Genomic DNA, 27,997 nt, shown 5'->3' with positions numbered 1-27,997 from the left:
AGGGTTTGACTCATTAACCTTCCAATCATTAGTTCAACATCTTAACTACAGCACTACTTCTGTTCATTCAACACGTTCTCCCATGTAGACAGTATTTAAAAGTAAAGGAAGACCATTAAATTAGAAGGCAAGTACAAACTTTATTCTGTAAGGTAAATCTGTTGTTTCACAGTGGTCTGTTATTAGACTGGTGCTTTTTAAATTATATATACAGCATTTGAAGACAATTATTTGTAAACATGATCTCAGTTTCCATTGCTATGCTGATGGCACACATCTGCATGTTACCAAAAGACACTAGACCCCAGGTAAATTAGGTGGAGGAATTTAAGTATAAATTACTAGCTAACAACTGATACTACATTATTTAATAGAAAAAGAGAAAATCAATCTTGTGTTTGTTTATACAGGTTGTGAGCAGCGATAAAGAATCATCTCCTGTTTGAATTTGCTGGTGTTGTTCGAGTCGAGACTTCGTCACATCTCTTCCCATGTTTTATCCTGATACAGTTTCTTTTTAGTGTGAACGCGCTGGTGTTGGTGGAGAGTGCTTTGCTGACTGAAACTCTTCCCGCACAAAGAGCAGTAATATGGCTTTTCACCAGTATGAACGCGCTGGTGCTGTTTCAGGGTGCCGTTCTGATTAAAGCTCTTGCCGCACTGTGAGCACTGATACGGCTTCTCTCCTGTGTGAATGCGCTGGTGGATTTGGAGAGAACTCTGTCGGTTAAATGTTTTACCACACTGCGAACACGGGTAGAGGTTTTCTCCCGTGTGAATGCTTGTATGCGATTGTAGAGTACCGTGTTGAGTAAAGCTTTTCCCGCAGTGCGAGCAGCGATACGGCTTCTCTCCTGTGTGAACGCGCTGGTGACGTTTTAGAGTACTGTGGTGACTAAAACTCTTCTCGCACTGCAAGCAGCAATACGGCTTCTCTCCGGTGTGAATGCGCATATGTGACTGGAGATTTCTCTGCCTGTTAAACCTCTTATTGCACTGTGAGCACTGGTATGGTTTCTCGTTCGTGTGAGTGTGCTGGTGCTGCTGGAGAGTACCATGTTGACTAAAACTCTTCCCGCAAAGCGTGCAGTAATATGGCTTCTCTCCAGTGTGAACCCGCTGGTGCTGTTGGAGGGAACTCTGGCGAGTAAAAATCTTTCCGCACTCTGTGCAGTGATAAGGATTCTCTCCTGTGTGGATGTACTGGTGCGATCGGAAAGTGCCTCTGTCACTGAAACTCTTCCCACACTGCGAGCACTGATACGGCTTGTCTCCTGTATGAATGTGCAGGTGTTTCTTAAGAGTATCTTTATGACCAAAACTCTTCCCGCAGTGCGAGCACTGATACGGCTTCTCGCCTGTGTGAATGCGCTTATGTGACCTTAGGCTACTTTGGTGGACAAAGGTTTTCCCACACTCCGAGCAGCAGTGCAGCTTTTCTCCTGTGTGGACGCGCTTGTGGCTTTTTACATCACTCGGTGTAGTAAATCTTTTCCCACAGTGTGAGCAGTTATATGGCTTCTCTCCTGTTTGTTGTGTTTTAAGCTGAGGACCAGGAACTTCACAAGTGTTGTTACAGAAAGATTTGCAGATCTCACAGTCTAGAAAGAAAGGACACAAGCATTTTGGTGAACTATTAATAACTTTCATCGAAATTTGATTTCAACTTTGCCACTGAAATAAATGCCACCTTGTTTCTTAGGTTTCCAGCCAGGATTGTAACCATGTGGATAAAAAGGCATTAATATGCCACCATGGAGTCATCACCTATTGTTGAGGTGATCAAACAGGACATGAAGTACAAGCAGCCATCAGAGAATAACCATTCAGGATATCTGGGGACTTGTGACCTCACTCTTACTTTCTGTGCCCATTTTCATCCCTTCCTCCCCTCCATCACTTTTTGCCCAGTCTGGACCACCACTAGTGGCAATGCAGGGAGTCAGCATTGTGTTGGGTTCCAGGTATGACACATCCTTCTTTAACCATAAATGCAAATAAAACAAAATGATAAGGTAACACACACAATATTTTGGATGTCAGGATGTTGAGAAGGTTTTCAGTTCGTCCCAAATATGTTCAGGGGGATTGAATTCAGTCAGGGCTCTGTGCAGGACACTCAAGCTCTTCTACTCTGACCCTAATGGATAACAGACATTTTCACAGAGCTGGCTTTGCACACAGGGGCACTGTCAAGTTGGAACAGGTTTAGGCCTTTTAATTCCTCCTGATTAATTCCTATACTAACAGTATATAACAGCGTGCTTCCAAGTTTGGGGTAAAAGTTTGTGCTAGAATACATATGAGTGTGATAGTGAGATCTCCACAACATTTTGGTCATATACTGTAGGATATGTGACTATTACCACATAGCTAGGTCAAATATAAGATAAACTGAACAACAGTGTGCCATGGGGTCTTACACAGATAATTATCATCATGCTGTTCCTCTTTTATACTCTTCTCCAGGAATGCTCCACTCTGCTCTTCCGCAGAAGCAACATGAGCCATGGAGATCAGTGTGCCACCACCTAAAGATCAAGTGTAAAATACAAAATAATTGACTGCTTTGTGATTTGTATTTCTAATCAGATTCAACATGTCAAAAGAATGCTCAAAGTGTTTTTATACTCATACTTGTGTTATGGTCATGTTCTTCATCTTCCTCTTTTAGAGGCTCCTCCTGAAATCCTTCATTCATTTGGTCCACAGGGTTGATTTGTTTTCACCTGTCTGTAATCACACACCTTGGCTCATACAGCTATCAATAACAGAAGAAATTATGTTAATGGCAGAGATATCTTTTTTTTTACCATCATAAATTGCTTGATGGATGATTCCAGCCTGACACTTTTTGCCAACCCAGGAATGAATTAAGTCTATCTGTCTAGATAGATAGAATACTTTATTAATCCCAAAAGGAAATTGTATCATTACAGCGGCCAGTTTACATAATATACAAGTATATGCAATTAGGGAGCAGGAGCAATAGTAACCGACAGGTCACAGGTCAATTTCTACCTCTCAAGAGTCCAGATAGAACAGGTGTCGGGTGTTCAAGTACATTGGGTCACTGATTCAAGAGAAGAAAGTGGCATCCTCGGCGGACATCCACAGCAGGATTGGACAGGTAGCAGCTGTTTTTGCCTCGTTTAAATGGTCACTAAGGAAGAAGAAGAGCATCTCACACAAGACCAAAATCTGATTCTTTTGGACACTAATTCTCCCAATAATCCTTTATGGATTTGATACAGGGGTGCTCCCCAAGCCTGATCATAACAAGCTTGAGGTTTTCCAAATCCAATGCTTGCATTGGATGCTGGGAATTTCCATCTGTTACCGTATTTCAAACAAAGTCACCCGTGAGAGGTGCGACTACGAGGTAACTAGCGAAGAGCATGTTTAAAAACAGCGACTGCAGTGGTTTGGGCGTCAACGTCTCCGGCGACAACGACCAACCCATTGGAAGATTCAGCGAGCAGTCTCAAAGAAAGCCTGGCACAAATCATTGAGGAAGACCTAAACAACCTGTGTCAACATAAACGACACCAGGATGTTAGCCACTGACCAACAGAAATGGAAGCATAATGTACAGAATCCAGCGGCACCCACAGCAGGCACCCCAGCTAGGGATCAAAGATGAAGAAAAAGAAGCCTTTTTTTTCCTCACTATCAATGTAGTTCACTCTGAATAAAGGCATCTATTTATCCGTTTATACTGAGTGAAAAAAAGTTTAGGACGGATGTCAGCACATTTATTGTGTCCTGGATAACTAACTATCTGTTAGAGAGGGCCCCTAGTTAATAAGGTTGGGAAATTCCCTGTCTGATGTGGAGGTCATTAACACAGGTGTACCTCAGGGGAGTGTTCTATCTCCATTCCTGTTCACTCTTAACACCTCAGATTTCCTCCCGAGTACTGCTACCTGCAGGAGGTCTCTGATGACTCTGCAGTGGTGGGGTGAATTAGGGATGGACAAGAGTCAGAGTATAGAAGACTTCTAGACAGCTTTGTGGAGTGGTGCACCAGAAACTATTTGCTCCTAAACATCATAAAAACCAAGGAGTTGGTAGCAGACTTTAGGAAGTGTAAAACTGTCCTGTTACTATCATGGTTATAGAGGTTGAGGTTGTGGACAACTACAAGTATGTTGGTGTTCACTTGTACAGACTGGAGGACCAACACCAAAACCGTGTATAAAAAGTGGTGGAGCAGACTTTATTTCCTGGAGGAAGCTCAGATCCTTCAGTGTATGCAACAGGATGCTGGAAATGTTTTATTAGTCTGTTGTGGAAAGGGCCCTTTATAGTGCTGGGGGAGCAGCATCAGTGCCAGCAATGCAGCTAAAATAAATAAAATCATCTGCAAGACTGAACACATAATTGGACACAAACTTGACAGGTTGGAGACAGTAAGGGACAACAGAACACTGAACAAACACTTGTCAATCATGGAAAATCCATCCCACCCACTACATGCTCCAATACAGAGGCGGCGGCGGAGTCTCTAACAGACTTCGCTGTCACAAAGAACAGTTCAGGAAATCATTCTTACCATTCATCACACTGTACAACCACCCACCTCTATGTAACAGACGACAATAATGACGATACTCAAGGTCTCTTTACACATACATACACACACTGACAATTTACCCCATCCCCCACCCCCACCCCCGCATTGCTGTTTGTGTAACCTGCTGCTGCTGTAACACAAAAATTTCCCTCATGGGATCAATAAAGTCTATCTATCTATCTATCTATCTATCTATCTATCAAATGCTGTAAATGTAACGTTCACTATTATACACAGTTCTGATTTGCCATTCTTTTATTTGATACCTAAGGGTGTGTAATCTCCCCTCCTACTAGTCTCTCATGTGATGTCATACAAGTCCATCCGATGTCTCATTCAAATACTCATGCAACAAATCAGTTATTAAAAATACATATTTAATGTGATGGAGTTTACATTTAAAGAGTAAAAAAATAAGCTTCAATGTTCCTGCAAATCATTCAATACAAAGAAAACTAAAAAGTAAACATTTAAAAAGAAAGCAGAGATTAATAAAACACATACATTTCTTTTATATTGGCTTAGAGCTACAAAATTTTAGCCAGGTTAGCTCAGCATGCAAGCTTTAATAAAACTCACCTTAGTCATTAAAGCAAAAAGGAAATTAAACAGCATAAAACAAGCTTATGCACTATTTACTCTATCACATGTAACATTACATTCCTTATAAATTATGCTCAGGTAAAGTTGATTGGCAGGATGAGCTAGCTAGCTTAGCAAACCGGCTGAACAGCAGCTGGTCTTCTTCTATGGATGACAGTGCAGACGTGCACATCGCCCCCTGCTGGGTGAGTATGTAATACGTCATCTGAGAAACAGAAACTAAATTTCAGAGACAGTGTGACTGTATAATGATCAGCCATAACATTACGACCACCTGTCTAGTATTGAGTAAGTTCCCATAACAGTGATGCTCTCTGTTCTCTGACTCCTTTCTATCAAAACCAGCAGTAACCTTTTCATCGATTTGATCTACATGAGGTCTTCTATTGGATCGGACTACACGGGCCAGCCTTCACTTCCTATGTGCATCGGTAAGCCTTATCCCCCAGCACCCTGTCACCAGTTCACCGGTTTTCCTTCCTTGGATAATTTCTTTTTTGGCCCTGACCACTGCAGAATGTCATCACAATTTGGCCCTTCTCACAGTAGATCTACATTTCAATATTTCATTACAATGATGGATGGAGGGAAGTGAGAGTGGGATATATTAGGCATCTAATGATATTTTTTTCCTGAAGTTGATGTGTTGGAAGCAGAAAAAAATAGGCAAGCATAAGGATTTAAGTGACTTTGACAAGGGGCAAGATTTTTTCCTTATTTGATTATTTGATGTATAATTTGTGAACTGGCTGCTATAACAATGCAATTTCCCTTTGGGACTAATAAAGTTCTCTCTCTCTCTCTCTCTCTCTCTCTCTCTATCTATCTATTTATTTTTGAAAGAATGTATACCAATAATTTCTGGTTACATAAATGATAGTCAGACACATGAGCTTATATTTGAACCTACAATAAACAGGTGGTCCCTTAAATGACCAGACTGGAGTCTGTATTATCTGACTCTTCATCAGATTTTATAAAAACCTCCAGTGCTCCCAGGTCCAATATGTGGATTCTATATGGATTTAAATATATCTACCGGTTCTCATAACTTTCTATTTGCACATCTACATCCAGTTTTAGACCCAATGTTATTCATACAGTATATATAAATAATCAGTCTACCTATAACAACTAATATTACAGATAATTAAACTTCTTCTCTTTTCTTATGTAGCTGTCAACTCTCCACAGTGTCCTCCACAATGTCTAGGGAAAAAATATAGGGGGACACTTCACACCCTGGAGGTATATCCCTTGACAAAAAATCATGACACATTCATCATCCACAAATGTCCGCTGCACTCTTCAGATCCTCAACATTCTGATTTTAGGCTTGAGAGCGGGTGAAAATTGGGGGTCAAGACAAAAAGTAAAGATATATGATACGTGAATGTCACAACACAGTAGAACATGTATTACTACACTTATATTATTATTGTATAAATATTGTGTTGTTTACAGGACATTCATTATAAAGAACCATTTCCTAATGTTGTCATCAACCCAGTAAGTGGCACTGTTGCACCTTAAGTTGGTCTAGTTGTTGGATTCCTGTGCAGAGTGAGAAGTATCTGCTACAGAAGAGGAAATGGAGAGTCCACATGCAGGCCGTCCTGCTCTGGAGTAACACATTCAACAGTGTACTGACGTACAACCTATAATGGAGGCTTTAGTGGAGAACATCACTCCATACCAGCACACATTTCTGAGGTATTTGGGGTCAAGCTGCAGAATAATAACACACTTCTTGTGTACCTGCAGTCCTGCTAAAGCCTCATCAACAAAAGCAGACACCACTCATATTTGTTGGAGTGATTGATTGGATAACATTGCTTATACCGTATATTCAGCCGCATGATGATGATCAATGAGACTCCTACAAGAAAACAACTGGCATAATCTCAGAGGGCTAAGGCGCTGAGTTACTGATCTGAAGGTTGGGACGTTTGAGCCCCAAGCTCCACCACCCACCATTGTTGAGCACTTGAGTGAATCCCTTAACCCTATCTGCTCCAGGGGCACTGTATCATAGCTGACCCTGCGCTCTGACCCAGTTACGCTGGGATATGCAAGGAAAGAATTTCACTGTGCAGTAATGTATATTTGACACCTCACCAGTCCTTAATATGCTTTAAGTCAATTATTTATTCATTAATTATACATTTATAATCCATTTATGATTTCAAGCGTATATTGCCATATAATAAGTGAACTTATTTATGGTTGAAATCAAGGATTAATTTTATCAGAGTCCATTAAAGTATATTACGCTAATTATTATTTCAAGACTCAAGACATACTTATATTATTTTATTCTTGATTCATAATGTATTCCTCAACCTTAATGATTTAATTTAATCATGTCAGGTCCTGCATTATGAGACAGGCGAACGCAGATGCAGGGTGAAGAATGACAGATTTATCGATCACTCAGTTGAAAGAAAAAAAAAGGAAGTAACAAAAATACACGACACGGCGGTCGTTTCACCAGGCTGGGTCTGCAGGCGGGCTCACGTGAAAAAAAAAAAGGAAACTAGTAATAACTCAGATCTTCCTTGAAATATACACGTAGGCTATTCTCTCAGCCTTGACATTGACCTTTGAGAAGGCTCTCCAACAGAGTGCTCACCTCCGCCTGCAGACACTGCTTAGCCCTGGGGAGAGGGAAAACACACAGAGCGTTAGTGACACAATACATAAGGTTGCATAATGGTGACCAGATGAGGTAGTATGAGTTCGGCTGGTTTAAATAAGGTGACACACGAGGTAGACACAGGTGATTTCAATCTGGTGTTAGTAGAACTTAATGGGGAACAAGTACACACATAGACACACTAGGGGAGACAAAGCGGCGGCTCAGATCTTATTCCCCAGGGCTGAGGTGGCTCAGATGTGACAAATCATTGACACTGTGCATATACATATATGGATTAGTACTTATCAACACAATCACTGTTATTTTACTTTTGGTTATATGGTGTAATGTAAAGTAATAGAGTTAGGTAATATTACTAACATAATAGTGATATTAAAACTAACCCTTAGTACTACACCTAACTTTTATTAGTTTTATATTTTTATTCTAGTATTATATTATCTTAGGTTTATCTTTACTTTTTATCTTTTTATCTTTACTTTTTGTTTGATTGTTGCTGTTGCATTTTCCTCAATATAGCGTACTGCAGCATAAATTATTTCTTTAAGCAAATCATTGTCACTTTCTCACTCACTGATTCACTATAGTGCTTAGCACAGGGAGAACATGCAAACTCCACACACTCAGACCTGAGACTTGAGGCCGCAGCGCTAACCACAACACCACCATTTCGCCTCATTCTAGTCATGTCATCCTTATTTTAGCCAAGTGTTCCTACAAGCATAAACTGCATTTTAAAGACATGGCTGGCTTTAAGTCCACTTGTTCTCCTGTTGTCTGTGACTCCACTTGGTACATGACCTTCCTGGGGAGAATCTGGTTCACCCTCGTGATGCTTCTTTTCATGTTCCATCCAGCTCCTCTGCTGATTGTACTGTCCTACTCTGCCTGTTCTTGTTTCTCATTCTGATTCGAGGGTGGCTTTTCTCTTACCACTTTTGTGATTTCTTCCCAGACTTCTGGTAGGGATTTAAATTTTATATTTATTTACATCTGTGGGGTGTCAGATTGAGCTTATCAGGGTACATCTAAAAGGATAATCAGTTTCTAATGCTTTTACAACTTTACACACGTTGAACAGTTCACTAGCTTAAAAACTCACCAACTTAAAGAAACTTGCACTTTAAATGACTGAATACAAATAGGGTCATAGTTAAAAAAAAAAAAAAACTGTATGTAACTCATAATGCTTTTGTTTGATGTGTTTGAAAAGGTAAATTTTTGACGTATAGGACAGTGGACAGAAGGAGCAAGAGACAGCTTCCATGTCTGAAAGAAAACATGGAAAAAGTAAGAAACATACTGAACACCTCAGCACACTGTTCATCCCCATGTACTGTGTTTTGTCCTCAGATCACCGCTGTGGGATTTTTGTAATCTGTTTACACGTGAATGCAGAATTCCCAGTGTGGTGTCTATCACCTTGTGCAATGAGACAAATATAACAAGAATTCTTATTAAAAAAATATATATATTTTTGAGAAGATTTCAAATAATGTTGTTTTTCTCTGTTCTTACCTTACCTAACCAGTCTAATAATGTGTATTAAAATACATAAACAAACATAATAAAGTATTAAAGTGTGGACAGTACTGTTAGCACATTCTGTTTCAGAGGTATTAAAAAGCAATGCTGAGATCTTTAGTGTAATTCTCTCCATAGCACACTGAGATCTCTGTCCTGGTTCGGTAGGTCAGCAGCATCAGTAAAAAAAACGTAAAAATTCTCTCCTTGAAACTGAAACGCTGCGAGCTTCTGTTTATCATTATGACGAGCACAATTTACACATCTGCATTAAAGATGAGAGAAAAATTGTTATTAATATAAAAAGACCCGAGAAATCCACAGTGAGAAAGAAAAAAGAAAAATTGAAAAAACGAATTTACGGCACAGTAAGAGCTGAGAGTTTTTATGTGGTTAAGTATATGTCACCTCATTCAGTTTGGATAGATCTCTCTCTGGGCATTGATGTACAGTACCTGCAAACCAAACCTGCTGGATATAATATTTTACAAAAGACTCAGTACTAGTTTTGATTATATATATATATATTATGATCCATGCATCAAGATAATAATGCACCATATGAATAACTACACATGTAAGGTGCAGAACAACTTCGGTAAAACACAACTCAGTACTGTACACAGTAAGTGTAACTGTCCAATGGCCATGGACAGTGAACCCTTCTGTGCCACAAACATACAAATTAAAAGTTTAAATCAGCAAAATGTAACAATTAATTAAAAAAATTTAATAACATATAATAATTTAAATCTACGTGTCAGTAAGAAGCTCAATCCTACAAATAGTTCCCTTAAAACAAAACTTCAAAATCAATAAAATTTTGCCATCTTCAACAGTCAAGCGGTCGGCCATCTTTGTTTACGTTGCTTGTGCTGCCTCTCATGTCCAGTGCCTGTACTATCGACATGGGAAATATGAAATCTTATTTACTATCGCTTGTTTGGAGACTGAGTTCATCATGACTCCAGTAATACTACAAGTTCTATAGCCATTAAATATTGCCTAGTTCATTTGCCCCCATGCTGTACTGTATAACGCACTTGTACAAAACAAGGTGGTGAGACCTGTTGCAACAGTTTGCTTTAAATAAAAACCTTTGTTCTCCATTCAACTTTTTTCTTTAGTGGGGTTGGTACTGTGAAAGATATATTAAATATATAACTTTTCACAAAAAAAATCAGTTTTAGTTTTTTTTTTTACTTACATATCACATAACATATTTCACTTCAATATATTAATTTCATATTACTTTCACCCAATTATAATTCTGAGAGAAATGTTGTACTTTTACTAAATCTTTATATTTCATAGCTTTAGTTACTAGTACATTACTTAGCACATTTATTTCAGCAACAGTCATTTTAATAATGTTTAAGTACACTGTTTTGTTTGTGAAGTACTTGTAGTACTTTTGTACTTCAAATACATTTAAAAGTTTAGAACGGCATGTACTTATGACTTTAACTTGAGTAAAATGATTGAAATTCTATTGTTTTAACCAAGCTATACAGCATTATACTGCTAATTAAACTGCCTGTAGTGCTGTAAATCATGACTGGATTTTTACTGGACAAGAGCTGTACTGGACACGGAGGTATACTGGACTCGGAGTTATACTGGACATGGAGTTATACCGGACACAGGGCTGTACTGGACTCGGGGCTGTACCGGACTCGGAGTTATACTGGACCCAGAGCTGTACTGGACACGGAGGTATACTGGACTCGGAGTTATACCGGACACAGGGCTGTACTGGACTCGGAGTTATACTGGACCCAGAGCTGTACTGGACACGGAGGTATACTGGACTCTGAGTTATACTGGACACGGAGTTATCCCGGACACAGGGCTGTACCGCACTCGGAGTTATACTGGACCCAGAGCTGTACTGGACATGGAGTTATACTGGACTCGGAGTTATACTGGACTCGGGGCTGTACCGGACTCGGAGTTATACTGGACTCGGGGCTGTACTGGACAAGGAGTTATAATGGACTCTGGGCTGTTGCTCTCTGCAGTGTTACTGCTGCTGGACTCACAGCTGATGTATTTACATTTCCTGCTGAGTGCTCTGTGTTTAATCATGTTAAACATACTCACTCACAGTAACGGATAAAACACTACCAGGTGTCTAAACAGTACCAGAACCCGGACACTGCACCTCATTTCTGCTGTTTAAACCTGCTTTGGTCCGCGTTTCCTGCTTAAAGTGTCGGAGTGACCGAACAGACTCGCGGTTCAGTGTGTGAGGTGGACCGGTGCTGTGTCGAAGTTGGTTCCCCCATCAGGGTACATATTTAGAATGATGAACAGTTTTGAGACTGTATCTGACGGGTCTCTTTTTTGGCATTATGGTTTTGCTGAAAAGGCACATTTGATATGAAATATCAGACAAAATACTGACATGTTTACAGCCTACAAGTGACTCAGCCGAGGTTCATCCAGGCCCTGAGTGGCTAATCGGGAGGACCGGGACAATTCCCGGTGGGCCGGTCTGATGTTTGGGCCGCAAGGGCCGGTGTCTAATTCTTTTCTTCTTCTTCTTTTTTTTTTTTATTACATTTTTTTCGTGGGCCAGCCCATTGCTCAGTCATGGCATTAGGTTGATCATACGCTGCTACCGCTGTCCCTGTCCAGCCTCCAATGGTGGCTCTTTTGTTTATAAAAAAAGAAAAAAAAAGGCCTGTGTTATTGGCAGACGCACCCTGACGTAACGCGTCGGTGCACTGGGTCAGCGCCAGGTCAGCGCAGCAGAGTTCTCCTGGCCGGATCAGCTGTTGAAAGATGGAAAGTAGAAAGAGCAAAGGTGGCGCGGAGAAGGCAAGACTTAAAAAGAGGAAAGCTCTGGAAACAGACGCAGCTAAATGTGTCAAAATTGGCACCTTTTTTACTAAAACGAGCTCGCAGTTTCTAGCACCACATGAGGACGATGAAACGGGTAAGGAAAGATGTTGAACTTTAACTCCAAACCACAGTTCAACTTAAAGGTTGGATATGGTATATGAACACGATAGCGGCGGCATCTGTGTGTTTAGGTTGAAGTTACAATAATACAAAAAATATTTCCAGCCGCTGGGTTGTCAGGTTTTCTGCTGATACGTCCAGTGATGAATTTATTGTAGAGGAGTTTAACTGACAGCTAACGTTAGCAAGTGAGTTAGCTTACAGATCCAGGAGGAAAGTAACATTAGCCGTTTCTCAATGACAGATAAAGCCGTTTCTACGTGTGTTTTGATGCCGTGAAAGTTTTCTATGTGGGTCCATCTAGTGTAGCAGACACATCACTGCCCCCCCCCCCCCCCCCCCCGCCCCACACACACATTATTTAATTCCAGAGTATTCTTTTATTTCTTAGTTTTACAAATAATTATAATTATAAAGTCAATGAATTGTGTGTTGTTGTGGCATATAACAAAACGTTATACCATTTAAACGATAGTGGCCTATAATGTGACGCCACATAACAGGGAAACTTTGTCTTTTAGCTCCTCAGAAGCCAGATCCAGCACCATGTACCAGCCATGAGCCTGCAAATCCAGAGTGGAAAGGTAGGAATAGGCTACGCACTGAGTGAATAACTGAATATTATTAGAATTAATATAATATATATATGGTGTATGGTGTAGACCTGCCATATATGAAATGTGCCCTGAAATGCTAGATGATTCAGCACTACATTAACGAAACTGACCTAAATTGATCAGAAAACTTTGTAAAAGGGAGAGATTTGTGCTGAGAATCATGACCATTGTCATAATATGATTTGGTGTCAGAATCAGAGCCAGGAGCCAGTCGTGATGAGAGGGTTGCTTCTGTCAGTATGGAAGAAAGAGGTGAGCTGCTGTAACAGGATGTGTGAACAAGCAAGCATTAGTTCCAGTATAACCACTTACTATGCCCAAACAAAAGTCGTGAATTGGAAATGTTTTAGAAATATACACTGAATTACAAGGCTTTACAGAACAATTTGCACCATTGTAGACTTAACATGTAAGCTTAAAATTACATGATTTTAATAATAATAGGTTGTGATCTAAAGTGGGCCGGTCTGAGGCATGAAACTCCAGGGCTGAAAATGAGTCCCGCTCCGGCCCTGGGTTCATCATTCTAAATATGTCCAAGATAACAAGGGAAACACATCCTGATGGCTAGAGTTCGTCAGGGGATTAAAAAACACGAACTGTCCTTTTTATTCTTTACCGCGCTCTGTAGAAGCTCAGTGGTCCGCGCATAACCCTTCGCGGGCGGGCCTTCTCCTAAATGCGCGTTCCCTGTGCCCTTTTCACGGGGGTGGGGCTAAAAAAAAAACGCATCCTGATGGGGGAACCAACTTCGACACAGCACCTGGACACACGTTAATTATTTAAACATGTTAGTTTTATATCCTCTCCACAGTGGCGGTAGGCTGCTCAAAATCACCGCATTTGGCGGGAGAAATTCAAATATTGCGGCACAACCGCCGCCGGTTACACCGAGAAACGCGGACATGCACGCGCTGCTGCTCGGTGTTAAATCTCTCCTTTAACACCAGAGTTTAAGTGTCTGTATTAACGCCGCTTTACTATAAACCCCAGGACTGGCCTGTTGCTAGCTATCGTTAGCTCTGTAGCTCGGCTGTGACAGGATTCAGAACAGTAACTAACTCACACCCTATAAAGTTGTGTGTGCAGGCAGACAGAGTCATTATTACAGTAACTTGTGTTAGCTGTTTACTCACCAGGATTTGTAAGGAGTGTTCCAGAATGTTCCAGGTGCTTCATGTCCATTCTCACATCCTCACAGCCTTCTTGTCTCTGATGTTACACCAGACTTCCCATGAGCACTTGCACAGGGCAATTTACTCAATTATTTAAGTTTTTATTAAACTCAACTTAAATTTAACTGTTGTTAAATATAAAGAATATTAAGTTTGGAATAAGTGATAATTGTAGTTCTTAAAACTAATCAGCATTAGTTACTCCATTACCAGATATTTTAAATTAAATGTATCAAGAATATTAAGTGCATGTTAAAAATATAATTCAGTAAGTTAAATGCTAATTTCTATTTGTGAAATAAACTTAAATTATAGTGTAAATTTAAGAAACAGAGCAGTTGTTTTTTTAGGCATTTATTTTGATTTGTCTAACTCAAAACAATCATGCATGTGATTTTTAGAGATTTTATTAAGGTAACATAACCTTTTTATAACTGTAAAATTTACAAGGTCACAGAATCATTTTTGTTTTTGAGTGAAAGCGTACGACAGGGTGCCAAGAGAGGAGCTGTGGTATTGTATGAGGAAGTCTAGAGTGGCAGAGAAGTATGTTAGATTGGTGCAGGACATGTATGAGAGCTGTAAGACAGTGGTGAGATGTGCTGTAGGTGTGACAGAAAAGTTCACGGTGGAGGTGGGTCCGCATCAGCTCCGAGCCGATTCTTGTTTGCTCTGGTGACAGACAGTATGACAGATGAGGTTAGACAGGAGACTCCATGGACTAGGATGTTTGCAGATGACATTGTGCTTTGTAGCGTCAGGAGGGGAACAGGTGGAGAAAAGTCTAGAGAGGTGAAAGTATGCTCTGGAAAGCAGAGGAATGAAGGTTAGCTGCAGCAAGACAATCCATGTGTGTGAATGAGAGGGACCCAAGTAGAACGGAGAGCCTGCAGGGAGCAGAGGTAAAAAAGGTGCAGGACTAAAAGTACTTAGGGTCAACGGTCCAGAGCAACAGAGAGTGTGGAAAGGAGATGAAGAAACATGTGCAGGCAGTGATGGTAAGCTGGAGGTGGCAGATTTAAAAATGTGGAGGTTCCCTTTGAGAGTGACTAGGATAGATATGATCAAGAATGAGTCCATCAGAGGGACAAGCCATGTTAGATGTTTTGGAGATAAAATTAAAGAAGTTAGACTAAGGTGGTTTGGGCATGTTCATAGAGACTTGCACTTGTTAAACACAAAATCGTGAAGTGCATGCTTAATTTTTTAGCATTTTGAAATCAAGAAAAGCATTTTTTGAGCATTTAAAAAAAATAACCATTTTGAAATAAATAAAAAAAACAAATTCATAAATTCAGCTAAAATGTGGACAGGAAGAAACAGTTTCTTATGCAACAAAATGATTCATACCATGACCCATTACTGCCATATAAAATTTCACGATTTTTAACTTCACAAATTCACATCAAAATCTAATGAATTCATCTTAGAGCACTTGTGCTTTCTAAATGATCCTGGTGGTCATTGAAGGTACTGCAGTCACTAAAACTCTTCTCACACTGTTTACAGCAATACGGCTTCTCTCATGTGTGGATGCGTTGGTGTGCCCGAAGCCCATTCCCATGCCTAAAACTCTTCCCACACTGTGCACAGCAATACGGCTTCTCTCCTGTGTGAATGCGCTGGTGTATTAAGAGAACACTGTCGCGTGTAAAACTCTTCCCACACTGTTCACAGTGATATGGCCTCTCTCCTGTGTGAATGCGCTGGTGTATTTGGAGATGACCGTTTTGGGTAAAATTCTTCCCACATTGTTCACAGTGATACGGCCTCTCTCCTGTGTGGACGCGTTGGTGTATTTTGAGATAACTTATTTGCACAAAGCTCTTCCCACACTGTCCACAGTGATACGGCTTCTTTCCTGTGTGGATGTGTTGGTGTGCCCGAAGCTCATTCTCATGCCTAAAACTCTTCCCACACTGGGCACAGCTATACGGCTTCTCTCCTGTGTGGATGCGTTGGTGTACCCGAAGCCCATTCTCATGCCTAAAACTCTTCCCACACTGTGCACAGCAATACGGCTTCTCTCCTGTGTGAATGCGCTGGTGTATTAAGAGAGCACCGGCACGTGTAAAACTCTTCCCACACTGTTCACAGTGATATGGCCTCTCTCCTGTGTGAATGCGCTGGTGTAATTGGAGATGACCGTTTTCGGTAAAGTTCTTCCCACACTGTTCACAGTGATATGGCCTCTCTCCTGTGTGAATGCGCTTGTGTTTTTGGAGATGACTGTCATAGGTAAAACTCTTCCCACACTGTTCACAGTGATACGGCCTTTCTCCTGTGTGAATGCGCTGGTGTAATTGGAGATGACTGTCACAGGTAAAACTCTTCCCACACTGTTCACAGTGATACGGCCTCTCTCCTGTGTGAATGCGCTGATGTATTTGGAGATGACTGTTTTGGGTAAAATTTTTCCCACACTGTTCACAGTGATACGGCCTCTCTCCTGTGTGAATGCGCTGGTGTATTTGGAGATGACTGTCATAGGTAAAACTCTTTCCACACTGTTCACAGTGATACTTCCTCTTTTCTGTATGGATGCACTGGTGAGTTTTGAGAGAACTATTTTGGACAAAACCCTTTCCACAATCTGCACACTGGTACATCTGAAAAAAAAAAAAGATGCCTGAATAATGTACATGTTTTACCCAAATAAGTTATCTTTTTACTGCATATTGTAATTTCACAGGACCATAAAATTTCTCACCTTTAAGTATATACAAATATATACTACCTGGTCCCACAAAAGAAGTTGAGGTTCAGGTTTAAATAAGCAAAATCTTAGGATAGCAGCTACAGTGATTGATAATCTTACTGCTCGTCATTGGATAGATCCTTACACTGGTTACTAGTTTACTAACTAATTAATGTCAATGTCACTTTTATTTGCAAAGCACATTCAAAAGTGCTGTACAATGACTCTAAATACATGAAGAACCCGTCCCAGGTAGTACGTATTTGGCCTCAGTAAAAAGGGTGTTGCTGAACTGTGAGCAGCACTCTGGACTCTTTATAGCTCCAATTTAACTATGCTAACTTGGTGTATGTTAACAGACAAACTTAATTGCTTCAATACTTTTGAATACACTATATAAGGGAATTGATGGTGCCTCCACTTAGTAGGATTATATTTATCATTTTCCACCCACTAAGAATATTCTGTTCTAACTTGTTTCAAACTCAATAGTAAGTAAATTATCTGCTGTGGTTAACCCCAATAAACAAACAGTCACTGGATATACTATAAATATATTACACCAACACGTTCTTTAGATATAAAGATATACTTTAGTCAAACTCATAAATTTTTTTTCATAAATCACTGGCAACTCGAACACAAGTCATTACCTACATATGAGTTGTGTTTACATATAATATGAACAATTTCATATCCACACACTTAGTCTGTAACACACTAACATTAACTAGTCTTAATAAATAAAATAAAAGAAGTCTAAATTAAATAACAATATGCATGCCTGAAATGTGGTTTGGGATTGTGGAGGCCTAAAACCATGTGGCCGCTTCACTTGCCAAGCGAGCAACAAAATAAAATGCACATGCTATGAGGGTTCTCATGTCAGTTGTCCATAAAATCTCAGATGAGACACTGTGAACGAGGTAGTTAGAGACGAGCCCAAATGAGATGGAGTGCAATAGGGAGACATGACGAAAGAGAACTCAGTGACAGATAGTAACCAGCAGCAACTAGAGACTAGCATTCAGAAGAGACCAGCGGCCCTGCAGGGCGATGATTGCACGGGAAACCCACACCAAAATCCAAGAAAAATTCATTGTCGCAAAGCAGCTTTACACAATCAAAAGAATTATTTAAGTTTGTATGAAATGTGAATTTGTATGAATCAAAATGGTCAGGAAAAACTCCCCGAGATGGTAGTAGGCAGAAACCTTGAGAGGAACCAAACTCAACAGGAAACCTATCCTCATCTGGGTGAAACAGAGAGCAGGAATTGATCTGCATTTATACAGTGTGTTAGGTGGCACCCAGGAAAAACTCAAATCTCTTAACACTTAAGCTGATTTCATCAACACAGAGTATTTTACACAATCACCACACTAACCATGAGTAACAACATACACTGCTATCACCTCTACAGTCAGTATTAGTAGCATTAGCATGTGATTATGCTAACCGTGATTAGTATCAGATAGCATTAGTTTCGAGTACTGACAGACCATAGAGAAATACACAAAGTCTGTAAACTTACTCTGGCTGAAATCGGTCTGTTACCACTTGGTAAATTCTACACCCAGCTTAGTAAACGGCACGTAGATCTTAACGGCTTCTTCTTCTTCTTTGTTGTTTTGTTGGCGGTTGGAAAACAACGAAATGGTGCTTTAGTGCCACCAACTGGTAAGGAGTATGTATCAGGGTTTTGTCTTATCCTTTAATCTACCCTTACAAAAAAAAAAATAAAAAAAAATAACTGCAGTTTCTGGGAAAAAAAAGTGCAGTTTTTGTGAAGTACATTTCAGTTGAAATGCAGTATAATGCAGTTGTATTGAAATATCCCACATGGAAAGAACCTACATGAGGATATATGCGCATATGCGAAGCCTATATGCAGTATATATGTATATCTATGATAATATATATGCTGCATATAGGCAAATTTGAGGTGCATATATGTGCATATACAGGCCATATAGGTCTCCTGTATTGCTTCTTTATATCCACATATAAGCCCTATATGTACATACAAGATATGTCTCCTATATAGCTCATGGCAGGATCTGGTCATTTTAGCTCATATCTCACTTTGGCAACTGTCATACATGATGTGCTCATATTTTCTATTATCAAGGCAATAACTAAGAACTAAAGAAAAAAAAGAAAAAAACTTATGTGCGAACACGTGAAATTGGTATCACATGTAATTGGCATGTTATGGAATTTAACTATAGTTATACACATTTTAGAATTTCTGTCGCACTTCATTATCTGCTAATGACCCGAGGCAGGACACGCCCACACGCCAATCACACGGAAATCAGTCCGGCTAATTTACATACTAGGCCACGCCCCCGGACACCGGCATGAAAAACACACACACACAAAGACAGGCTTGAGTTTACACACAGATTCAGTTTTTTGCACGTTTGGAAGATGACAAGGAAACTCTTCAGAATGTTCTGGAAAGTGGGAGGAGTTTACATTTACCTCAGAAGAAGACTGTGTGGCCCTGACGACGAACAGGAGCATTTTGAAGAGAGAATCCAGGAGGACACACTGGGTAAGTTATTAAGTCTTATATAACTCTTATTCTGATAATATTAAACTAATATTAGTAAATATTTTCCTCACTTCAGCTAGCTCTTGTCAACTTGTGTGACACATTGGCTTTCAATGCCATTTACATAGTTTAGGTAAATCATGCTAACATGCTGCCTTTCTGTATGTAGCACAAACATGATATTTCCCGGTGGCTAAGCTAATGCCTTATGGAGTTTACAGATGTTTAAAAATGTTCTAATGTATTTTCCCTTGTTTTGAATAGCTTTAGATTATGGTTGCTAATATGTATTTGGCTCTGTTTTGGTTAGCTTATAACACTGTTTCATATCTTTATCATTAATCTGCATTTATACATAAAATCCTATTAACTATTGGGAAGCTAAGCAAGAATCAGTATGAAACATGAAAAAGTTTTTAAAAGTTGCCAATAAATTAATATTGTGATGTGAAATTATTTTTCAGATTGAAAGGGCTCTGGGGTGTTTTGCCAGGCAGAAGCGTGGAGAGCAGCCCGCCTCGCCACCTCTGCTACTGCCATGGTGTGGAATCTGCTGCTGGGCACCTTCGACTTGGAGACTCGGAGCTGCAACCTGAATGGTACAAAACATGTTCCTAATCTCTTCTGTCCTTGAAAAAAAACAAAACAAGTCAGTCATGTTCTGTGGAATAAATTATGTTTGTGTGCAGGCCATCGCTTTTTTTGTATTATCTTGAACCTCAAGAAAACATGATGTGTATATAAAAAAACTCTTGCTTTCTCCACCTTCATTTTACCCCCCTTTAATAATAATTTTGAAATATTACTTTAAGGTTGAAAGCCAACCAGAGGGAATGGGGAGCAGCTGGTCGCGTTTATTAGGCATTGGAGACTGCATAAGGTAGGGCACCCATTATTGTTACTGTATCTGCTTGGGACCTATATACTAATTCATCGCTTGCTCACTTCTTAATCCTACCTTTCCTTTAAAGCCACATTTTTGGAGTGTTGCGCTATAAGGTGTGTAGTCCTCTATTTTGTAGAACATATAGTGTAGCAAATAACCTTGTGGCACTAATTGTTGTCGTCTGAAGTTTTAATAAATCATTTATTATTATTATACTGTCTCACACATACACAATTTATTATTATTATTATTATTTTTTTATTATTATTTTATTTTATATATATATATTTTTTATTAATTGTTTTTTATTAATTATTATTTTTTAATGAATTTCTTTCATTTTTGTGAGGCTGCATTGAGACAATGACCATTGTTAAAAGCACCCAGGCATGCTATATAAATAAAATTGAATTAAATTGAATCTTATTATTTTTGTCTTCTCTAGATGCTACATTGAAGAAGTGGCCGGCAGCCACCCGAGGGCAGACAGGCACTTCTATCAATTCAAAGCTCACGGAGCTGAGAAGGTCCTCAAAATATATTATATTTTTTCTTTCTGTTGAGTTTTTTGTCTTATTTTTGTTCTTGTACTATATTTTTGTTCTTGTACTATATTTTTGTTCTTTTACTATTTAATTGTTCTTAAAAAAATAATATATATATATATATATATATATATATATATATATATTTATGCATATATGCACCTATATGTTTACCTAGATTTTAGTAATGCATACATATATGCATGCATAAATACGTGAATACATGTACCTATATAGGTACATATATGCACGCACATATGTACATATAATATAGAAAAACGGCCAATTTTATATATGTCACATATATGTCTATATAGATACATATATGCACGCATATACAGTGGTGTGAAAAACTATTTGCCCCCTTCCTGATTTCTTATTCTTTTGCATGTTTGTCACAGTTAAATGTTTCTGCTCATCAAAAACCGTTAACTATTAGTCAAAGATAACATAACTGAACACAAAATGCAGTTTTTAAATGAAGGTTCACGTTATTAAGGGAGAAAAAAAAAACTCCAAATCTACATGGCCCTGTGTGAAAAAGTGATTGCCCCTCTTGTTAAAAAATAACTTAACTGTGGTAATCACACCTGAGTTCAATTTCTGTAGTCACCCCCAGGCCTGATTACTGCCACACCTGTTTCAATTAAGAAATCACTTAAATAAGAGCTACCTGACACAGAGAAGTAGACCAAAAGCACCTCAAAAGCTAGACATCATGCCAAGATCCAAAGAAATTCAGGAACAAATGAGAACAAAAGTAATTGAAAACCATAAGTCTGGTAAAGGTTATAAAGCCATTTTTAAAGCTTTGGGACTCCAGCGAACCACAGTGAGAGCCATTATCCACAAATGGCAAAAACATGGAACAGTGGTGAACCTTCCCAGGAGTGGCCGGCCGACCAAAATTACCCCAAGAGCGCAGAGACAACTTATCCGAGAGGCCACAAAAGACCCCAGGACAACATCTAAAGAACTGCAGGCCTCACTTGCCTCAATTAAGGTCAGTGTTCACGACTCCACCATAAGAAAGAGACTAAACGCAAACCACTTTTAAGCAAAAAGAACATAAAGGCTTGTCTCAATTTTGCTAAAAAACATCTCAATGATTGCCAAGACTTTTGGGAAAACACCTTATGGACCGACGAGACAAAAGTTGAACCTTTTGGAAGGTGCGTGTCCCGTTACATCTGGTGTAAAAGTAACACAGCATTTCAGAAAAAGAACATCATACCAACAGTAAAATATGGTGGTGGTAGTGTGATGGTCTGGGGTTGTTTTGCTGCTTCAGGACCTGGAAGGCTTGCTGTGATAGATGGAACCATGAATTTTACTGTCTACTAAAAAATCCTGAAGGAGAATGTCCGGCCATCTGTTCGTCAACTCAAGCTGAAGCGATCTTGGGTGCTGCAGCAGGACAATGACCCAAAACACACCAGCAAATCCACCTCTGAATGGCTGAAGAAAAACAAAATGAAGACTTTGGAGTGGCCTAGTCAAAGTCCTGACCTGAATCCTATTGAGATGTTGTGGCATGACCTTAAAAAGGCAGTTCATGCTAGAAAACCCTCAAATAAAGCTGAATTACAACAATTCTGCAAAGATGAGTGGGCCAAAATTCCTCCAGAGCACTTTAAAAGACTTGTTGCAAGTTATCGCAAATGCTTGATTGCAGTTATTGCTGACAAGGATGGCCCAACCAGTTATTAGGTTTAGGGGGCAATTACTTTTTCACACAGGGCCATGACGGTTTGTATTTTTTTTGTCCCTAAATAATAAAAACCATCATTTAAAAACTGCATTTTGTGTTTACTTGTGTTATCTTTGACTAATAGTTAAATGTGTTTGAAGATCAGAAACATTTTGTGTGACAAACATGCAAAAGAATAAGAAATCAGGAAGGGGGCAAATAGTTTTTCACACCACTGTATGTACATATATGTACATATAATATAGGAAAACGGCCAATTTTATATACGTCACATATATTAAAAACCTATATTAAAACCTATATGTTTATATAGGTTTTTTCCGTGTGGGATGATTCTGTAACGTTGATCATTATAAAAAAATAACTGCAGGTTAGTGAAGTACAATGAAGTACTATTTATTCAATACTAATTCAAGTAAATGCAGTTGTATTAAAATATGATTCTGTAACTGTAGTTATCGAACAGTTCATTGCTAAAAAAAGTCTTGTGTCAAGGTTATTACCTGCAGTAACTGCAGTTATTCTGCACTGAATTTCTGCAGTCCTGTACTGCAGTAGCTGTTGACCTGACTAGGTTATTCTATTATTATTATTATTATTATTATTATATTATATAATATATAATAATATGTTTATTGTTTGGTTCAAGAAATATAGGATCCTACTAAATCCTTAAAGTGAAGTGATGTGTATCTCATTTGTAATTTGTGATTTTTAATCCTTGGTTTATTTAAGAATGCCAGGGTCATCTTATTTTCAGCCACAGGCAAAATCTGTGAAACAGAAACAGCTGGAAGCAGGTAGAAGCAAATAGCGTGTGTACAAGGAAAACAATAACGTCTTCCTCTTATACTCTTCCATTATAAAACTGAGAAGTGCTTAAATATGCACAACTGTACGACTTGTCTTTACCAACCAAGAGACTGCAAGATCGCATCTATTCCTCAGCCAGAGTTTGAACTAGAGCGCTCGATACAGCATGCGCAGGCTACATGCATTTAGAGATGCGCGTGCTAACCGAAACGACAGCTGATAAAGGCCAAGAAAACTTGCCCAGTTGGAAGAATCTAGAAGAGGGGGGTGTCATGGGGGAGAAACACAGCCGAAACTGAGTGATGGTCCTGCCAAATCATTCAGTTAGGAGGTGAGTGGGATCTTAAGTAACTTTTATTATTTTACAACATGAAATATTATATAAGTTATTTAACTAGTTATTGTATTGTATCGCTATGCGGTGTCAAGGGCATTGTCCTAAATGTGTGCGTGCTTTCTAATATTAACCGCTATATCATTAGCATGCTAACTAGATTAACTGGAGTTAGCCCACTGCTAGCATTGGATTCAGTTGTAAATGTATAGCCCAGTATAACTATAGACCATATAAGTGCAAGTTGATTTCTTAATGTGTAACACTTCACAATGTGAGAGGGGTTAAGAAGCGAATAAAATGATTCGGCTGTAAACGTCCTGTGTTTGTTTCTGTAGTCGTCCATCAGCCCTTACACGAGAGAGAAGATCGAGAGGAGCTCTTTTTCCTTTCCAGTGTTCTACTTATAACATCAGAGAAGACTCTGGGAAAGGGGAAGAGGGAGAAGTCCAAGAACTCAGCATTAGTAATTGAGAAAACAGTTTTTCTCTTCCATTTATTTTTTCTCACTGTAAAACTAATTTTAAGTTTGTGACAATGTTTTAAGTCATTCAGATGTGGCTGGGCGCTAAATAAGATTTTTTTGTTGAGGGGGAACACTGAGAACACATTTATATTTTTGCTTAGTCAGTCTTAAACCTGTTTGTCTTTATGTGTCAGAAAGACGCCAAGAGGTGGACATCAGTCTGTGGAACAAAGGTGTGGTTGGGTTTTACTTGATAAAATATTACAGGATTATCTAAAATCTCACACAGTCTACCAAAGTTCCACTTTCTTTTTATGAATCCAATTGATTTCATTTTGGACGTCTACAGGGCACAATCTCGTCCAGCGTTTGGTAAATCTGACCACACCGTCATCTTCCTCATGCCAAAATACAAACAAAGGCTGAAACAGAAAGTTCCGGTTCAGAGGGAGGTCGCGCGCTGGATGGACCAATCGGTGGCCACGTTACAGGATGCACTCAATGACGCAGACTGGGACATGTTCAGAAACAGCTCCGATGATGACATCAGCGTGTTTACGGAAGCTGTTGTGGGATTCATTGGGAAACTAGCAGATGATACAGTGGAGAAAAAGACTATAAGAACGTTTTTACAACCGGAAGCCGTGGGTGGATAAAACCATCCGCAACGCTCTGAGATTTCACACCACTGCCTGCAACACGGGACTTGCGTCGGGGGACATGGACCCGTACAAGGCTTATAACATGAGGAAAGTGGTGAAAGAGGCGAAGCAGCGCTACGGAAGGAAACTAGAGTCACAACTCCAACAGAGTGACTCTAGAAGCCTGTGGCAGGGACTAAGAACAATAACGGACTATAAAACACCAACATCCGGTATGACAAACGCGGACGTGGCTCTGGCAGACAAGCTGAACACTTTCTATGCTCGCTTCGAGGCTGCAGCTAAAAATGCTAGCGATGCTAATGCTAGCGGCGCTAACGCCTGCAGACAGAAAGACACTGCCAGCACCGGTAACGCGTTTATCATCTCCGAGCATGACGTGAGGAGAGCCTTCAAGAGAGTGAACACCAGGAAAGCAGCAGGACCAGACCGCATCTCAGGCTCTATCTTCAGAGCCTGCGCAGACCAGCTAGCACCTGTGTTAACAGAGATATTCAACCTCTCTTTATCTCAGTTGGTGATCCCCACATGTTTAAAAGAGTCCATCATTGTTCCTGTCCCAAAGAAACCCCATCCTGCTTTTCCTCAATGGCTATCGCGCCGTAGTGGCCCTCACCTCAGTAGTGATAAAGTGCTTTGAGCGGCTGGTCAAGGTCTTCATGATTTCTTCTCTACAAGACCCACTTGACCCACTACAGTTCGCTTACCATCCAAATCGTTCGACTGACGATGCCATCTCTCACCTCCTCCACACATCACTCACTTACCTGGACAATAGGAGGGGGAATTATGTTAAAATGCTCTTCATCGACTACAGCTCAGCATTTAATACCATAATTTTTCAATCCACACTCACCACCAAGCTGGAGCACCTGGGACTCAGCTCATCTCTGTGCCAGTAGATCTCTAAGGCCCCCCAGGGTTGTGATCTGAGCCCCCTGCTGTACTCTTTGTACACATATGACTGTGTAGACACTACCAGCTCCACCACCATCATTAAGTTTGCTGATGCCATCGTCGTGGTGGGCTTACCTGAAGGAAATTGGGAATCTGGAGAACTGGTGCTGGAGGAACTACCTCCTCCTAGGTCAGTAAGACAAAGGAGTTGATAGTGGACTTCAGCACTAAGTAGGAGAGGAACTACCAGATCCCAATCATCGAAAAGAGCCCAATGGAGAGAGTGGACAGCTTCAAATACTTCTGTGTTCACATCATGCAGGACCTGTCATGGTCCTGTCACGTCAACACTGTGGTAAAAAAGACCCGACAGCGTCTCTACCACCGTCGGACGCTTGAGGGACTTCAGACTGGGAACTTTTACTCCTGCACCATAGAGGACATCCTGATGGGAAACATCACGACCTGGTTCGGAAACAGCACCATGCAGGACAGATGTGCTATACAGAGGGTGGTGCGATCAGCCGACGCATCATCCGCACCAAACTCCCTGACCTGCACTTAATAGCAAGCGGTGCTGGACCAAGGCCAGGAAGATAGTAAAGGACCTCAGCCATGCCAGCAATGGACTGTTATTTCTGCTGCGGTCAGGAAAGCGATTCCGCTCCCTGAAAACCAACACAGAGAGACTGAGGAAGAGCTTCCTCCCGCAGGCGATAAGCTTTCTTAATCAGTACACCACACAGTACTGATCCATTTTGCACATCCACACATATGGTTTTTGCACTCACTCTGGACATTCTGGACATTCATTTACAGTAATGGCCACTGCACAATTGCACATTAGTGGACATTAGCTAAATTACTCTATCACAAGTCCCTTTAAATAAATCACTTTCAAGCATATTTGCACACCCCCTGGACGTTCTGTTTCCCTGATACACAAGGCACTTTAAATATGTGGATATGTCAATCATTACTCTTTCGGGCACATTTGCACACCCCCTGGACATTTCCATTTTTTATATTGTACAGCTGTTTTTCTTATGCTTCTATATTTTATTCATATATTTTCTTATATTGTATATTTTGTACTGTACAGTTATTTTATTTACATTTTATATTTAATTTAATTTTATTCTTTCTTAGTTAAGTTCTTTAACCTTCTATTTTCTTTTTTTTTAAATGTATTTCCTATTCATAGTCTTTTATTTTAAGGTCACGGGCAGTTGTCTAAGCATTTCACTGCATATCGTACTACGGTGGCTTGCAAAAGTATTCGGCCCCCATGAACTTTTCCACATTTTGTCACATTACAGCCACAAACATGAATAAATTTTATTGGAATTCCACATGAAGGACCAATACAAAGTGGTGTACACTTAAGAAGTGGAACGAAAATCATACATAATTCCAAACATTCTTTACAAATAAATAACTGCAAAGTGGGGTGTGCGTAATTATTCAGCCCCCTTTGGTCTGAGTGCAATCAGTTTAATTCAATAAAATTTTATTTGTATAGCGCTTTTAGCAATTGTCATTGCTGCAAAGCAGCTTTACACAATCAAAAGAATTATTTAAGTTTGTATGAAATCTGAATTTGTATGAATCAAAATGGTCAGTTTGTCCCTGGTGAGCAAGCCGAGGGCGACAGTGGAAAGGAAAAACTCCCTGAGATGGTAATAGGAACAAACCTTGAGAGGAACCAGACTCAACAGGCAACCCATCCTCATTTGGGTGAAACAGAAAGCAGTAAATTATCTGCATTTATACAGTGTGTTAGGTGGCAGGCAGTTCAGCCATAATAGCTGATGTTAATTGATGTTAATATGGAGTCCAGGTAGTTATTGAAGACCCAGGTAGACTTGTAGGAAGTTCCAGTCCTGAACTATCGAACTGTCAAGTCCCCAGAGAAACAGTTGCCAACACCAGTCAAGGCCAGAACCATCTTCTAGGTAAAGAGAATCATCCCCAGACACCAGACGCATCCCAAAGAGACAAACGGGGCCTCCATGTGACGAGATCTTTATCCAGAAGCTGGCACCAGGATGGGTCAGACAGGTCCAGGGGACAGAGGGAGTCTCGATCACTGGCAGCTCAGGAACGACATGTGTAGAAAGAGAAGAAGAGGAGAGATGGCAGTTAGGTATGGTCACAGTCACACAATGTATAATGTGAATGTATATTAACTGTAGAGTGCAAGCAGAGACTCCGGCAGGACTAACTATGACAGCATAACTAAAAGGGAGAGCCAGAAGGAAACACAAACATGAGGGCTTCCTGAGATGTAAAGCAAACAATCAC

At 39.9% G+C, this 27,997-nt stretch overlaps 1 pseudogene; it reads right to left on the bottom strand.

Annotated features, from left to right (window-relative positions):
• Nucleotides 1-132: 132 nt before the first annotated feature.
• Nucleotides 133-18,448, bottom strand: LOC128515587 (zinc finger protein 420-like; annotated as a pseudogene).
• Between the last annotated feature and the right edge of the window lie 9,549 nt (nt 18,449-27,997).

The sequence above is a fragment of the Clarias gariepinus genome, chromosome 28, assembly GCF_024256425.1.
Source record: "Clarias gariepinus isolate MV-2021 ecotype Netherlands chromosome 28, CGAR_prim_01v2, whole genome shotgun sequence".
Taxonomy (NCBI): domain Eukaryota; kingdom Metazoa; phylum Chordata; class Actinopteri; order Siluriformes; family Clariidae; genus Clarias; species Clarias gariepinus.
The sequence above is the reverse complement of the archived record's forward strand: the minus strand, read 5'-3'. Positions and strand labels throughout refer to the sequence as shown.